We start from the raw sequence: 15,728 nt of genomic DNA, 5'->3' as shown, positions 1-15,728 counted from the left end.
AGGCCTAGATCTCCTAAAGTCCACCACCATCTCCTTGGTCTTGATTCTGGGCCTGTACTCACTGCAGTTTACAAGAATGAGGTGGGATCTCATTGAAACCTATCAGATACTGAAAAGTCTAAATAGAATGGATGTGGAGAGAAAAATTCCGGTCATGGGGAAATCTAGGGCCAGCAGGCACAGTCTCAAAATCGGACATCCGTTTAGAACAGAGATTAAGAGGAATTTCTTCAGCCAGAGGTGGTGAATCCATGGAATTCATTGCTACAGATGGCTGTGGAGGCAATGTCATTGGGTATATTTAAAACAGAGATTGGTATGTTCTTGATGAATATGGGTGGCCAAGGTTATGGGGAGAAGGCAGGAGAATGGGGTTGAGAGGGATAATAAATCAGCCATGATGGAATGGCTGAGGACACTTGATGGGCCAAATAGCCTGAACCTACTCCTATGTCTTATGGTCAAAACTAGAGGGCATGGATACAAGATAAGATGGGAGAAAGTTAAAAGAGATCTGAGAGGTAACTTCATTACACAGTGGGTTGTGGTAATGAGACACCAGAGGAAGTGGTCAATGCTCCTGCCTGTTCTGTCTGTTGAACTTGCTCTCTTTAACTACATGGGTCTTGCAGCATCTCTGGAGGGAAATGGACAGTCCACATTTTGGGTCAGACTCTTCATCTGGACTGAAAGAGAAAGGGGAGATACTGAGTGCTGTATTAAGAGGCTCCCCAGACATAGGAGCAGAATAATGGTATTTGGCTCACTGAGTCTCAAGTGGGGTGAAAGGGGTGGAGCTAGAGCTGGCAAGTGAAGAGTGGATGTAGGTGAGGAGAGGTGAAATACGGGAAGATTGGAAGTAGCAACAGAGGCTGTAAGGTGATGAATGGAGGCAACAAAGGGCTGCAGATGATGGAATCTCATAAGTGGGCATGGAACCAAATAAAGGGATGGGAACAATTAGGGAAGGGTTCCAGTGGAAGGAGTGAGTGGATGTTGGTCAGATGCAGTGAATAGAGAAGGGATGAAAGAGAGGATGATAGGGAGGCTGGAAGGGCAGAGAGCAGACAGAATTGCAAAGAATAGGAGAATGATTTGTTTTTCTTGTACTGCAGGTCATGGTCTCTCTTGGGGGTTTTGCTATTGCTTGACTGGTCGCTGGATGGTGCTGATGCTTTTTTTTGCTTAAGTAAATGGGGAGGGGAGGGTTGATGCTCTGCTGCTGCCTGTGAATGGGAGGAGTAGGGGGGCTTTGGGGTTCTAGCGTTTTTACTGTCACTCATTCTTTGGGGCACTCTTCTGTTTTTGTGGATGTCTGCGAAGAACAAGAATTTCAGGTTGTATATTGTAGACATTTCTCTGATATTAGATGGAACTACTGAACTATTGAAAAAAAAGACAGGGGAACAGCTTATCTGAAAGTGGAGAATCCAATGTTCATGCCATCAGGTTGTAAGCTACTCAGGCAGAATATGGGATACAATCCTCCTAGTTTGCATTTAGCCTCACACTGACAATGGAGGAGGCCAAAGGCAGTCAGGTCATTGTGAGAAAGGGGAAGAGAGTTAAAATAGCTAGCAATCAGGAGCTCCAGATGGCCATGGCGTGCTAAGTTGGGTGCTCATCAAAGTAGTTATCTAATCTGAAGTTGGTCTCACCAATGTAAAAAAAAGGCCACATCAAGAGCAGCAAATGCGGCCACACACTTTAATTCCACTCCCCATTCCCATTCCAATATGTCTATCCATGACTTCCTCCACTGTTGTGATGTGACCATACTTAGGTTGGAGGAACACCACCTTATATTCAGTTTGTGTAGCCTTCAATTCGATGGCATGAACATCGATTCCTCCAACTTCTGGTAATACCCTCAACCACCCCCTCCCTTCACCATTTCCCATCCCCTTTTTCCTCTCTCACCATATCTCCTTGCCACCCATCAACTCCCTCTGGTGCTCATCCCCCTTTTGCTTTCTTCCATGGCCTTCTGTCTCTTTCACCTATCAACTTCCAAAGTCTTTACTTCATCCCTCCCCTTTCAGGATTCACCTATCACCTTGTGTTTCTCCCTCCCCTCCCCCACCTTTTAAATCTACTCCTCAACTTTTTTTCTCCAGTCCTACCGAAGGGTTTCAGCCTGAAACTTTGACAATGCTCTTTTCCATAGATGCTACCTGGTCTGCTGAGTTACTCCAGCATTTTCTGTGTGTTACTTGCATTTCCAGCATCTGCAGATTTTCTTTTGTTTGTGATCCCTACCATGAAGCATGGTGGTCACTGCATCATGCTCTAGGGATGCTTCACTGCAGCAGGCCTTGGAAGGCTTGAGAAGGTAGAGGGTAAAATGATTGCAGCAAAATACAGAGAAATCCTGGAAGAAAACCTGATGCAGTCTGCAAGAGAACTGCAAACTGGGAGAACTTTTGTTCTGCAGCAAGCCAATTACCCCAAACATAAAGCCAAAGCTACACAGGAATGACATCTAGTTGATGTCCTAGAGCAGGGGTGTCAAACTCATTTTAGGTCACGGGCCGGATTGAGCAAAATGCAGCTTCATGTGGGCCGGATCAGTCGGACGCGTGTGAACGCAGCTTTCGTTGCCTCCGTTTTTTCAGCCTGCTCTCATGTGTCTCAGTCTCTGCTATAACTACAAAGTGTTTCACTTTACAAATTCCGTTTCTTATGAAGAAGACTGCCGAGCAAGACTGCCAAATAAACACTAAAAACCCTGAAAACTTGGTACCTGAATAAACTCAGCATTAGCCATATCATACACCATAGGCGCTTCGATTACTGGGGCCAGCTTTAATAGTAATTAGATATTATCTCACGGGCCAAAGATAATTCCACCACAGGCCGGATTTGGCCCGCGGGCCTTGAGTTTGACATACATGTCCTAGAGTGTCTAAACCAGAGACCTCAAACCAATTGAGAATTTATGGCTGGACTTGAAAAAGGCTGTCACTCATTATCCCCGTGCAATCTGACAGAGGTTGAGCAGTTTTGTAAAGATGGATGGGGAAAAATTGCAGTGTCCAGATGGGCAAAGCTGATAGAGACCTATCCGTACAGACTCAAGGCCGTAATTGCTGCCAAAGGTGGATCTACTAAATACTGACTAGAAGGGTTGAGTAATTATGCAATTAATTATTTTTTGTTTAAAATTGTAATAAATTTAGGCCAATTTATAGAAATGTGTTTTTACTTTGACATGAAAGAGTCTTTTCTGTTGACCAGTATCAAAAAAGCCAAATTCAATCCACTGTGATTCAATGCTGTAAAACAATAAAATATGAAAACTTCCGGGGGGGGGGGGGGGTGAACATTTTTTTATAGGCACTGTAAATAAATCCAAATGACCACCTTTTTCATGAGCCATTTCAGGAGTCAAGGAAACTTTGTGTGTTCTGGGAGTGTCTGGCCATTGGATACAATTACACATGCAAGGCAATGCTGCATCAGTAACACCCTGAGAACAGAATCCATTAAAGGTCTCAGTCTTAAATGTCAACTGTTTACTCCATAGATGCTGCTTGACCTCCTGAGTTCCACCAGGATATTGTGTGTGTTGCACAAGATTTTCAGCATCTGCAGAATATATTGTATTTATCAACAATTCTTTACGTCCATAGATGCTGCTCAGCCCACTGAGTTGCTCCAGATGGCTCTCACCAACAGCATTCCTGCTTTTATACTTAAGGACAAGATGTATGCTAAAGATAATGTCACTGAAGATGTCTTAAGGATCCAACCACGGGGCAAAAGAGGATTGATCATTTACTGACTAGAAGCAGGAGGCACTACTGTAAGTTAATGGTTCTAAGAACAACCTAGGCTTAAGTAATGCTTTCAACATATTTTTAAGAGATCATTCCAATGCATGTCACAGAAGACCAAAATTCTGTTCATGCCCATTTCCACACTGCAATCTAGATGCAGCAAATGAGCAGCAAAAGAAGTTTTCAAGCAATATGAAACAAAATGATGACTTTAATATTCATACCTGAGGTAACTTCATGCCCAGATACTAGGCCATCAGTTTGATACTAAGTATAAAATAACTGTATCCTCAAGCACTTTGATACCCTTAAGTTACTCTAGTAACTGATATTTGTAACTGATTGGTAATTGTTTTAATAATTGTAACAAGTTATCAACTAAGCATGAAAAGCTTAGTTTTGCATGCCATCTAGATAGATCACTCTGAATTTAAGTACATCAAGGTAATACAAAAAGAAAAACTACAATATTTCAAAACTTATTTTATGCCAAAAAGAAAAAAGCAACAAGTTATACACAACAGTAGTCATATTTTATGATAATCCCCTGAAAACTTTGCCTCGAAATATCAGTGAAGTCATTTCTCTGGAACAAATATCAAACATCTTTATTCCACTTTGTCATAATGCTTGAAAAAAATATCCTTAAGTGTTTTGCTACTTCCAACTACATTGATTTCACATGGTCAAGTCACCAATAATGGTGAATTTCCCCTGATGCAGGAGAGAAACCAATGGTTATACTTTCTAAAGAGGATACACTTTTTTCCAATTTCTGTTCCTATATCTTCTCTTCTGATACAAATTAATGATTTCTGAATACTGTATATGACATGGTCATAATTGTATCTTCCTTTATTGATCACTATAACAATATCTACTTGTCATTTTGTTGATATGCATCAACATTCAAGTAATTAAATTTCAAGCAAATATTTGCCAATATATTTCATTTTATAGGCTTAAAATATATTGATTAACCACATTATACAATCAGCAACACAACAAAATTTATATTGAGTTGGGGTGGTCCAAAAAACATTGACAAATGTTTATATTATCTATGTGATCCATAACCATTTGTCAAAGGTAAATATCAGAGACAAAGAAGCTATTAATTACAGGTAGGGTTCATCATTTTCTATTTCTCACCAAGATGTAATATTGATATTACTGTCAACAAGGCCAACAATGATAGAATACAAATATTATTTTTCCATATTTTTCCATTCCAGCATTGTTATTTCAGTGACAAGCTTGCATAGACTTGATTGCTGAATTCAGCTCCTACTGTTCTGTAACCTTTCTGAGCTTGGAACATTGTGAAAGTTGCTACATAAATGCAAAGTTTTATTTAAATTCCTCTTCTTTCTCCTTGGGTACTTGAATGCAGCCTATAAGCCATGGCAAAATCCACCTGCTAACCATTCTTAAATATGAAACATCACAGTGAGCCACTGGAGTTGACAGGACTCCAATGGCTTTCCAGCTGCCTTGAGCTCATCCTTAGAGAGGTTAGTATCACAGTCTTACAGGTGCAATGAAAAGATTCACCTCAAATAACAGCTTCTTTGAGGGGTTTCAAAAGAAAGAGTCCCATTATTTAGTCAGAATAATATTTTCAGAAAAAATACATTGCCAATATATTTCACTCAGTAGTTTCTTAAACATTCCATTTTGTTACGATATTGTGCGAGCATCTAAAATAAATTGGATGTATATTATTCAGGCAGGAGCATTGCTTAGATTGACTAAATTAGGTTGCCTGAACAAAAAGCTTTCACATAACTTTTCCAACTGCTCAAAGATTATTCCAATCTGTGGCCCGTAAAGCTAAATGAAGTGTCCAGGCTTTTCTCATGAGAAGTCGTACAAAATATTAACCTAGTATTCTGCACAAGATCGAAATAAGTTGCAGAAACTTGTAAAATTAGTCTGCTCTGTCATGGGTACCAGCCTCTATATTATCCAAGACATCTTCAAGGAGTGGTGCCTTAGGAAGGCAGCGTCCATCATTAAGGATTCCCACCACCCAGGACATGCCCTCTTTACACTGTTACCGTCAGGAAGGAGATACAGTACAGAAGCCTGGAGGTACACACTCAGGAATTGAGGAATAGCTTCTTCCCCTCTGCCATCCGATTTCTAAATGGACTTTGAACCCATGAACACTATTTTACTACTGTTTTAATTCTGTTATTTTGCACTACTTTTTTAACTTAACTATTTAATAGAGATATATATACTTAATGTAACTCAGTTTTTTCTCTATTTATTTATCATGGATTTCAATGTACTGCTGTCATAAAACTAACAAATTTCATGACATATGCTGGTGATATTAAATCTGAATCTGATTTTTTTTTTAAACAACAGTATTAAAGACGCTGGAGCTAATCTAGGTGAGAGAAGGGATCAGCCAATGATGATTGGGAGAACAGGCCTTAGGAGCTGGTTAGTCTATTTCTGTTCCAAAACAAAATCACATTTGCTCTTAATTTTTTTTCCACTGAAACTGTGCAGTTGAACAAAAAATCCCAGGGAGCCTCAAGTGACAATTCCAATTAAAAATACATTATTCTTCTGCAAAATAAACTTCCCATCTTCTTCCCCCAAAAAATGCACTAAGTAAACAAATATGGTAAAGTAAGTAAACTTTTCCACTTTGCAGTTACATCAGAGACTGGGAAATACTTTTCCCAAACACTAAAATCCCTGATGAAATTATTACAATGTTTAGAACAATTACCAAATTGTATTCTTAAATAAAACTGGATCTCTCCACTGGGCCACCCTCTTTTCTGCTTTAGACATTCTTAACATCTTCCCCCTTAATTAGAAGTTTTGGTTATTAGCTTTATTATCTCTTTTTGTGGCATGGTATTAGCTTTGATATGAATCATGTACAGAATACAGATCCATATTTCCTTGAAAATGGCATCACACTTACACTCGACTGGGCCATAGATTGATATTTTGGCCTTCATAAATCAGAGTACTAAGTACAAGAGTTGGGATGTTATGAGGAAGTTGTATAAGATGTTGTTGATGCCAAATTTGGAGTATTGGCTACTGTTCTGGTCACCTATGCAGGAAAAATATAACTAAGATTGAAAGAGTACACAGAAAATTAATAAAAGATATTGCCGCATCATGGGGACCTGAGTTATAGGAAAAGGTCAAATAGGTTAGGAATTTATTCTCTAGAGTGCAGGAGAATGAGGGGAGATTTGGTAGATGTGTACAGAATTATGAGAGGTAAAAGTATCGTAAATGCAAGTAGGCTTCTCCCAATAAGGTTGGGTGGGACTAGAACTGAAGGACAAATAGGTTAATGGTGAAATACTTAAGGGGAACCTGAGGGGGAATTTCTTCTCTCAGTGGTTGGCACGAGTGTGGAACAAGCCAACAGCAGAAGTGGTAGATGTGAGTTATCATAACCTTTAAGTTTGGATAAGTACATGGATGGGAGAGACCTGGAGGGCTATGGACCTGGTATGTGTCAATGCGACTCATCAGAATAACAGTTCAGTATGGACTGGATGGGCTGAAGGCTCTCAGACTCTACATCTTTGTAACAGTAATAAAAAGAGAATGGAAGCAGCTGGAAAGCTGAAGTTACATAACAGAATGTCCTGATAGGTCTCGGCCAAAACATACACCATTGACTCTTTTGCATAGATGCTTCCTGGCTTGCTAAGTTACTCCAGCATTTTGTATGTGGAGCTTTGATTTCCAGCATTGACAGATTTTCTTGTTTGTAACAGAATGTCTGTGTGTCCTGCACGTTACTCGATGATGAAACAACCTAGAAGTCTGAAATTTTGCATGAGGATATGCACCCGACTTTTTACTAAACCCACCGTAGAATTCCAACCATTGGCCACAGTAGGCCAAATTTTAATTTTCCCTGCTGAAAATTGCTGAGATTTTATTCCAATGTGCTTCTAAGGTACTAAAATTTTGGGTGGAATTGGTCTGAGTATTTCCAATTTACCTGAACTACAAAGAGAAAATCTAGCTTTAAACCAGTGAAGCGAATATATCCAAGGGAAAGAACCAAGTTTACTGATGCAGGGTTTTGGTCTGAATTCCCTTCCCCTCACAGATACTGCTTGATAGGCTGAGTTCTTCCAGCAGATTGTCTGTTGTTCCAAATTCCAACGACTTCAGACTCGTCTCTCCAGATAAGGGTAGGTGTTACTTTAGTGCTAGCTGGAGATTTTTGACTAATGTTACCAATAATTCGACAAGGTGCTACAACAGATGAATTGGAATATATTTGAGAAAATGTTCAATGATTATACGTGAAAACTAAAATGTGATCACATTTGACAGGTAATCTATTTACAAAAGAATATGCATCCAATAAACCTAAAGACTCAACAGGAACACTTTTGATGAAAGCCTTGAGCTGAATTGTTACATCATTTCAGGATCGGATGCAAGCCATTTTCCCAAATGTCACTCAACTCTATTTGAATTACCAATGGTTGTATGAAAGAGAAAATTTAGCTCTAATAAATGAATCAGCACTAGCTACGGATGAAGATCTTCTCTTGAAGCTATCCAGACAAATTGTACGATACAAGACTATTGACAGACATTGATGAGGCTGTACATTTTTCTGTTGAATTTCTAAACTCTCTGTCACCACCTGGTGTGCTATTACATAATCTTGCACTGAAAGGCACTCCAAACATGCTGCTGGGGAATTTGGATCCACCCATACTATGCAGCACAAAATGATCAGTTCCAAATTAATACATAAATATAAATGAAGATACAACAATGACTAGTAATGCTGTTGGGGGGGAATATCTTCATCCCTCAGAAATACCAAATACTGTATTTTGTCTATCTTTCCATTTCTAATAACTTCAGTTCCCTAGAGACACAAGAAACTACAGATACCAGATTCTGGAGCAACAATCTGCTGGAGGAAAATGGTGCGTCAAGCACCATCTGCGAGGGGAAAGTAATTAACATCATTTCATGTCAAAATGCAGCAGGAGGACGATCCTGATTCATAGAACATTACAGCACAGTTCGATCCCTTAGCCCACAATGTTGTGCTGACCTTTTAACCTACTCTAAAATCAAACTAACGTATCCCTCCTATAGTGCTCCATTTTTATATCATCCATGTGCCTATCTAACTTTCTTATATGCCAATAATGTATCTGTCTCTACCATCACCCCTGGTGGAGCATTCAACACAATCACAATTTTACCATTCATGGAAAAGTGTGCTCCACCTAGGATTTCTTTAAAAACACGTGGATTTCTGATTATATCTATTCCAAGCTTGATTTTATTTCAGACAACCACCACTCTCTGTGTAAAGAACTTAACTCTCACATCCCCCTATACTTCCCACCAATTGCCTTAATATTATGCCCTGTTGTATTAGTCATTTCCGCCCTGGGGAAAAGTCTGACTGTCCATTCGATCTGTGTCTTTGATCATATTCTACATTTTTATTAAGTCTCCTCTCACCCTCCTTCGCTCCAAAGAGAAAAGCCCTAGCTCGATCAACCTGTCCTCATACGGCACACTCTCTAGTCCAGTCAGCATCCTGATAAATCTCCTTTGCACCCTCTCGAAAGCTTCTACATCCATCTAATAATGAGGCAACCAGAACCAAACACAACACTTATTGTGGATATTTTATGCAGGTTTTGACCCACTGAGTTACTCCTGCAAATTGTTTATGATTTATTTGAGTTCGCTATTCAACATTAATTTTGTTCTAAGGGTTAACAACCATCAAGGACAATCACTAAAATTGTGGGCTTTAATCTTAAAATATGATGATTTTCTTGTGGTCAGACATATGTTAGTTGCACTGGAGCTGGAGATAAATATAATCTAAACATTTTTTTACACCAGTTTCTAAAGTGAATAAATATACAGGATATTCTTAGGCACTTCGACATCACAATGAACTAAATTTGTGCATTGTGCATAGGTCTGCAATTAGATTAAAGTCAATCTCTGTGTATTTTCAGGGTCCGTACACAGAAAATACTGGAGGAACTCAGCGGGTCAGGTAGCATCTATGGAGGAAAGTGAACAGTTCAGGTTTCAGATGAGACAACCTTTATCTGGACAGTCCTGATAAAAGGTCTCAGCCCGAACTAGTCTCGAAGCAATTTATGAGGCGGTGGAGTTTCCACAGATCGCACCTGTTATTTGAAATAATTTCACCTGGGGTTTTGCGACCTTAAAAACTAACGCCAAGGCAGAGCCGCGCCTGTCACGGACGACTCGCAGACTGCGGGCGTCGAGACCTCGGCGCCTCCAGCGCTCCCTCGCGCCGCCCGCGAGCCGCCTGAGCCGGAGCGCGTGCCGCGCGGCCCCTTCCTTTCATCCGCCACGCGCCTCCCGCGGGCGCCGCGCGCATGCGTACGACCCCCCCCCCCCCCCCCCCCCATCTCAAGCGAGGTACTCGCTTCTGCCGCGCGCTCGCAGGAAGATGATAAACAAGCCGCCCGGCCCCAATATCTGGAGCTTTCTGCTGTTTCTCGCCCACTACCTCCCAACTCCTCCCACCCACCTCATTTATATTTAGGAACAAAATCCAAAAATAAAGCATTGCAATGAAAAAGCCGATAATCCTCTTCCAACGCCTTTCCTACATCTGCATTAAATGGAGAAATGTATCGGGTTTCCCTCCGTTCCACTTTACAGTGACATTGAAGGTTGGAAAATACTCTTTCAAGGCGCTAATAATATTAATGCAGAGATGCAAATATTTGCATAGTTTGCCATTAACATTGAACCTATCCGTGTTGTATTTTTAAATGGAAAAAAAACACCCATAAAGCTCCTATACTGGGGACATTAAACCCCATTTGTTATGTTCTTCGGCCTGACGCTCGAACTCCGAAGTGACTGACATAGCGAGTATTCAGACTGGAGCTGCGCACCTCACATTAGGACACCGATAATATTTTTGACTAACAATTTGCAAAGGACGAATGTGCAAGTGCACTCCGGTAAGATCAAAAATGAACTTCTTCAACCACCCCCCCCCCCATCCCTCTACCCCCAGCTTCTCAATCTCTGTGTGCGTTATGGTATTTCACAGAGAAATACATTTCTCGACCAACTCAGGTAGCGCAAAGGTGTCTGAAACGACGTGGGATTGCTCACTGACTGACCTGATATTGCCCCCACCCCCGTAGTTAGAGGGAAATCGGCGATGGCTTTTCTCCATCTCTTGTTCTTGAAATGCAATCGCCTTCATTTGGTAATGTTTGTGCAATTCGAGAAATGCGTATCAAATTAGAACAACAACTGACCATATTTCGCTGGTGGACGAACGCATGCATTCGCTGAAAATGTTTAATGTTAAATAACCATATTTTATATTTAGCTCACCAGCATCTGAGCGCATAACTCCCTTTTATACTTATGTCACTTTAAAAAAGTTATGCTTCAACGATTTGACGAATCTTCTGGAAACGGGTTCTGTTAGTTGTGTTGCATTAAATTAAACACCGGGTAAATTGTGAAATGTCCCCCTCAGTGAAAAGATAGGCGCAATATTTTCATATAATGCAATGCTGAAGTAACATGCCGGCTAAGACTGGTCAAATATTCGCTAAAATCTGGATTTATTTCAATGGTAAACCAGTCCACGTGTTCCTCCCCTCCCCGATTAATAACCGGCATTTGCAAAACAATCTGATTTAAAACGACGAAGAGATAAATACGGAGAATTTAAACCTCTCCAGATGGTACAACGAGAGCACTTGACTGAACATGTCCAATTCACAGATTCGCAATTAAAGACTACAAGCCGTATATTCTCGTAGCTTGCCGGCTAGTCGGAATGCCCATTTCTGCTTGCGATATTCTAAAAATCCACCTTTCAATAACCTTGGGTCAGAAATGTAGAATGCACTCAGGTAATAAACTCACAACATTTGCAAGGGCAAATAACTGTTCCCATTGTTCCCCCGTTCTCAGGGCGCTGCAATATCGTTCCTGTAAATACATTCACTAAATATTATTTTAAAGCTTACAAATTAGCTCCAGCTTGCATTGCCATTGTTCAAGGATGTATTGAATAAATTCGGTCGCACCGGGGCTGGTGGTCACAGCAGACGTAGCATACGTGGACCTCGGAGTGGGTGAGATCCCAGAGGAGCAGGAGACCATTTAAAGATGTTAACAGCTCCTTGCGCCGGGAGAATGCGCAAAGTGTCTCGCCTGAGGCTGGTACTCATCTTTTTTTATGTTTCCATAGACTCCGCATAATTTTGGTGTTGAAATATAATTTTTTTTAAATTGCAGAAGAGGGCAAGAAACAGAACTCTCCAATGCTGTACATTTCACCCGGAGTTTTGTGTACAGTATTCCTATCGGGGCGACTTACCGCAATGTTCGCACACACGTGCTGATGGTGCTCATACTGAGCATGTTTTAAGTACGTTTTAATTTAACACAGCGTTTTAAAAAGTCGCCGGTCATTTAAAAAAAAAGTACCGTTCAAGTGTGTCATTGAGAATGGGCCATAAATGCATTTTTACTCGACAGTATCCAAGTTTGCGAGCAATTGGAAAGTAACAATATGGGATGAAGAGGATATTACAGTTGCGGTGAGCTGCAAGAACGAGCCTTGTAGCAACAACTATAACTTTAGAGTGTACAAACAAAAACTGATCGAGTCCTCTATCGGAATTGACTTTGAACACGATATGTCGTTGAACACTACACCTAAAATAAAAATCGACAACATATTCTGGGTCTTTACAGTCCCATCGATAGCCATTTAAAAGAAACCAACAAAGACTATTTGGCCCGTCGCGACGAGGCCAACAGCGAGAAATAGCTATTAGTCCTAATCCTTAGCTCGTGGTCGGTGATTGCAAATCAGGTTCTCAAGCAAGTACTTTTTGCAATGTGATTTAGTTTTCCGCCGCTACCCTTGTTCCAGACTATGAGGTGCAGACCACCCCCCACCCATACTCAACCGCCTGATTAAAAAAAGACATTTCAACACTTCTGCCAGATACTTTAAACCTGCTCTGTTGCACCCACCCCACTCACATACAGCCATTACTGCTAAGTGAAATAACCCCCTCCATTTAATCTCCTCTTAAATTCCCGCATTTCAGAACACTAATCCCCCAGCCACCTCTGTTCGAAGGAAAATCACTACAGCTCATCCATTCTTCCCCCAGACATAAAATCCTACCCTCCTGCCAATGTTCACATCTTTAAAGGGCTAACTAAAGCAGTTTCCGACCCCTCCTTCAACACGCTTTTGTACGACTCGCGGTTCTGATCAATACGAGGGAGGTTTATCACGAATGTAGGCGCGATTACAGCCAGTTTGGATCTTTGGGATTGAGCCGCTAAGGAAGCGAAGACGCCTCGGAGCCAACAGCGAATAACCGAGAGGATTGAGTACGCGTGTGGGGGGGGGGGGGGGGGGGGGGAGAAGAGAGAAACGGTTCAGCCTCTTAACACTATTTCAGTCATATAATACCTCTCAAATCAAGCTTCGCCTTATTTCACCCACATAATCGTTATTTTTACAAACACATTACAAGAAGCTGCAAACTCTGCGTTTTAATTTTGAAAATGTCAAAGTCACCAGACTTCATTGCAAACACTTGCTCGTCTCCACATCCCCTACACCCTCCTCCCGTGCGAAGAGCAGTTCAGCCCGTGGACAGGGAGTATGGGGTTTCAGACACCGACTATCCACTATATTTCCAAAAGACCCTCTCCTCCACGCTAACAAACAGCCCGTGCAGATGAATGTATACGACGGAAGTTCATTGACCTGAAACGTCTCTCTCTGCCGTCTCTCTCTCTCTCTCCATAAACGTTACTCACTCGCAGCATCCCCCGTTTTAATTTCAAATTTCCAGCACCCGCAGCTTTGTTTGCTCTCATTTGACAATAACACGCACCACGTTTGGAAAACCAAACATAGATATAGATGTCACAACTTTTACGGCCGGGCTGTCCTCTCTCCCCGATGACCCATTAGGCGTCGTCCATCCTCATTCACTCTCTGCGTGCAATGTAAGTCAAAGCCGGCGTTGATTTACAGTGCCTCTGAATTATGAGATATCAGACAACACAAACATAAAGAGACACGTGAAAGAGTATTTCTTCCGTTGCCAAACGTAAGAAATCCTACCTGACAAGTCTTGTCCCGGACACACACACACACACACACAAACAAATCCAATACGATCCCCTTTAGTTTAAATCCTTTCGGCGGTGAGATTAGAGTCCCAAGAGGGCTGCAGCGATGGATGCACCGGTATGTAGGTAGCTTTGATCCCCAGCCACCAGAGATGCTGAACAGTTTAGCTTAAAAATATAATCATCCCTATTTCTGCTGCGGATTCCGCACGTCACGGCGCTCCGGCTGTCTGTCTCTCTCCCCTTTCTCTGGTACTCCGGTTAATGGCAAAACCTCTCATCAGGCGAGCCAACCTCAAGAGGAACAGCCCCGAAACCCCGCCCTTCACACCACCAACCGCACCATTTAAAAAGGAAACGGCCTTTCTAGTTTCGACTGTAAGGACCGAGAGGGACAGCGAGCGGCCGCGACGGAACCGATGGCGATACAGTAATTCAGGAGTTTGCATTCGACTGAAATCGTGACGTGGGGGAGGGTTAGACCATGAGATCATCAGAAAGGAGCAGAATCAGGCTATTCAGCCCATCGATTTTGACCCACCGTTCCCTCGTGGGTGATTTATTATCCCTCTCAACCTCATTCTCCTGCTTTCTTCCCATAACTTTCGATGCCCTTACTAATCAAGGACCTATCAGCCTCCGCTTTAAGTATACTCAATGACTTATCCAGCACAGCCGTCCGAGGCAATGAATTCCACAGATTCACCACCCTCTGGCTGAAGAAATTCTTCCTCAGCTGTTCCAAAGTGCCGTCCTTCTATTCTGAGACTGTGCCCTCTGATTCTAACCCCCCCCCCCCCCACTAGAGGAAACGACCTCTCCACATCCACTCTGTCTAGGCCTTTCAATATTCGACAGGTTACAACGAGATTCCCCTCTCATTCTTCTAAACTCCAGCGTGTTCGGGCACAGAGCCTTCAAACGCTCTTCATAGTTAACCCTTTTATTACAGGGATCATTTTCTCGAACTTCCTGTGGACCCTCGCCAATGCCAGCACATGCTTTCTCAGACAAAGGGGGCCAAACCTGCAGATCTAAGGATATTCAGCAACCTGTCCTGTCAATTCACCCCTCCCCCCAGTATAAAAAAAAATCCCGTCATTGACTAACCAGATGGGAAACAAGACAAGAAATTCATGTGCACTCTCAGTTATTTTCGACAACAGCTAATTTGAGTTTCTGACGGAAAATGGTAAATTGGTTCATCTCTTCACAGATGCTGCCTGGGCCATCGAGTGTTTTGGCATTTCTGTTTTTATTTCAGATTCCTGGTTTCTGAAGTTTTCTTCTTGCTGCAAAATTACAACCTTCCGTTTTCCCGCTTCAGCTTCACGTCAATGGAGTCGAGGATCCATACAGTGTAAACATGGGCTTCTTGGCCAAACAAGTCTGTGCCAGCCTTCATTCACTTTAATCCTGCATTAATTATGTATGTATTTCCCCACTGCAGATTCTGCCACACACATGGAAGCATTTACAATAGTTAACTAATTCACACATTTTTTGGAATGTGGGAGGAAACCGGAGTACTTGGAGGAAACCCAGACACCATCACTGGGAGAACATGCAGACTTCACATCAAAGGTGATGACTGAACTGTGTCCCTGGATCTGTCAGTAAATAACTCCACTTAAACATGAGAAGGTCTACAGATGCTGGAAATCCAAAGCAACACACACAAAATAATTCAGCAGGACAGGCAGCATCTATGGAGATGAAAAATCAGTCAACGTTTCAGGCTGAGACCCTTCTTCAGGGCTCTACTTGTTATGCCAC

At 41.8% G+C, this 15,728-nt stretch overlaps 1 protein-coding gene across 41 annotated transcripts in view; it reads right to left on the bottom strand.

The window, feature by feature from the left end:
• Nucleotides 1-14,200, bottom strand: part of nrxn3a (neurexin 3a) — a 2,216,268-nt gene extending 2,202,068 nt beyond the window's left edge. For 39 of the 41 annotated variants that reach the window (XR_012098174.1, XR_012098175.1, XR_012098176.1 and 36 more), the window contains exon 1: nucleotides 13,945-14,200. The gene's annotated coding sequence lies outside the window, so the exon portion shown is untranslated. Of the gene's footprint in view, nucleotides 1-9,967; nucleotides 9,986-11,812; nucleotides 11,912-13,944 lie in introns of those variants that run through there. The other 2 variants (XM_073039308.1, XM_073039309.1) reach the window with 2 other exon arrangements.
• Nucleotides 14,201-15,728: the final 1,528 nt, after the last annotated feature.

The sequence above is a fragment of the Hemitrygon akajei genome, chromosome 3 (assembly GCF_048418815.1).
Source record: "Hemitrygon akajei chromosome 3, sHemAka1.3, whole genome shotgun sequence".
Taxonomy (NCBI): Eukaryota; Metazoa; Chordata; class Chondrichthyes; order Myliobatiformes; family Dasyatidae; genus Hemitrygon; species Hemitrygon akajei.
This window is presented reverse-complemented; position numbering and strand designations above follow the sequence as displayed.